The sequence below is a fragment of the Nerophis ophidion genome, linkage group LG17, assembly GCF_033978795.1.
Source record: "Nerophis ophidion isolate RoL-2023_Sa linkage group LG17, RoL_Noph_v1.0, whole genome shotgun sequence".
NCBI lineage: Eukaryota > Metazoa > Chordata > Actinopteri > Syngnathiformes > Syngnathidae > Nerophis > Nerophis ophidion.
The window spans coordinates 12,833,586-12,835,744 of NC_084627.1; positions in this window are offsets into that span (position 1 = coordinate 12,833,586).

Genomic DNA, 2,159 nt, shown 5'->3' on the forward strand with positions numbered 1-2,159 from the left:
AATAAATACATTTTAATTTAATTCTTCATTTTAGCTTCTGTTTTTTTTGACGAAGAATATGTGTGAAATATTTCTTCAAACCTATTATGATTAAAATTCAAAACAATTATTCTGGCAAATCTAGAAAATCTGTAGAATCAAATTTAAATCTTATTTCAAAGTCTTTTGAATTTATTTTTAAAAAATTTGTTCTGGAAAATCTAGAAGGAATAATGATTTTCCTTTGTTAGACATATAGCTTGGTCCAATTTGTTATATATTCTAACAGAGTGCTGATGGGATTTTAATCTAAAACATGTCATCAAAATTCTAAAAATAATCTTTATCAGGAAAAATTACTAATGATGTTCCATAAATAATTTTTTTAATTTTTTCAAAAAGATTCTAATTAGCTAGTTTTTCTCTTCTTTTTTTCGGTTGAATTTTGAATTTTAAAGAGTCAAAATTGAAGATAAACTATGTTTCAAAATTTAATTTTCATTTTTTTCCTGTTTTCTCCTCTTATAAACCATTCAATTGTTTTTTTTTCATCATTTATTCTCTACAAAAAACCTTCCGTAGAAGGGAAAAAAATGTACGACGGAATGACAGACAGAAATACCCTTTTTTTTAATATATATTTATCTGTTTCTATATATGTTTATTGTGAGAAATCATTAAGATGATCAGTGTTTCCAAAAACATAAATATCATTAATTATTAACAATAATATAGAGTTAAAGGTAAATTGAGCAAATTGGCTATTTTTGGCAATATATTTAAGTGTGTATCAAACTGGTAGCCCTTCACATTAATCAGTACCCAAGAAGAAGCTCTTGGTTTTAAAAAGGTTGGTGACCCCTGCTGTATGAACTTATGGCTTCATCTGGCCGGGATCTTCACCTCTCACTGGATTGGTTCGCAGCCGAGTGTGAAGCGACCGGAATGAGAATCAGCACCTCAAAGTCAGAGTCCTTGGTTCTCGTCTGGAAAAGGGTGGAATGCCATCTCCAGGTTGGGGAAGAGACCCTGCCCCAAGTGGAGGAGTTCAAGTAACTAGGAGTCTTGTTCACAAGTGAGGGAGGAGTGGATCGTGAGATCGACAGGCGGATCGGTGCGGCGTCTTCAGTAATGCGGACGTTGTACCGATCCGTTATGGTGAAGAAGGAGCTTAGCCGGAAGGCAAAGCTCTCAATTTACAGGTTGATCTACGTTCCCATCCTCACCTATGGTCATGAGCTTTGGGTCATGACTGAAAGAACAAGATCACGGGTACAGGCGGCCGAAATGAGTTTCCTCTGCCGGGTGTTGGGTCTCTCCCTTAGAGATAGGGTGAGAAGCTCTGCCATCCGGGAGGAACTCAAAGTAAAGCCGCTGCTCCTCCACATGGAGAGGAGCCAGATGAGGTGGTTCGGGCATCTGGTCAGGATGCCATCCGAACGCCTCCCTAGGGAGGTGTTTAGGGCACGTCCAACCGGTGGGAGGCCACGGGGAAGACCCAGGACACATTGGGAAGACTATGTCACCCGGCTGGCCGTGGGGACGCCTCGGGATCCCCCGGGAAGAGCTAGACAATGTGGCTCGGGAGGGGGAAGTCTGGGCTTCCCTGCTTAGGCTGTTGCCCCCACGACCCGTCCTCGGATAAGCGGAAGAAGAGGGATGGATGGATGGACTGTATGAACAAAAATTTGAAAAATAATTTTACCTTTGCAACCTCATTAAGTTTTATTTTCATAAATGTTAAGTTTCTCAATACCCGACCTGTTTTTGGTGCCTTTAAAAGATTTAGAACTCTTTATTAAAACCCTCTCTACCTCTAACAACAAAAAAAGCTGTGAAAACGATGATGCTGTGTTCCAAATTTAAGTTAAAGTTAAAGTACCAATGATTGTCTCAAACACACTAGGTGTGGTGAAATTTGTCCTCTGCATTTAGACCCATCCCCTTGATCACCCCCTGGGAAGTGAGGGGAGCAGTGGGCAGCAGCGATGCCGCACCCGGGAATCATTTATTTGAATTTAACCCCCAATTCCAACCCTTGATGCTGAGTGCCAAGCAGGTAGGCAACGGGTCCCATTTTTTTTTATAGTCTTTGGCTTGAACTCCCAACCTACCGATTTCAGGGCGGACACTCCAACCACTAGGCCACTGAGCAGTTATTTGAGTTATTTACTGAAATT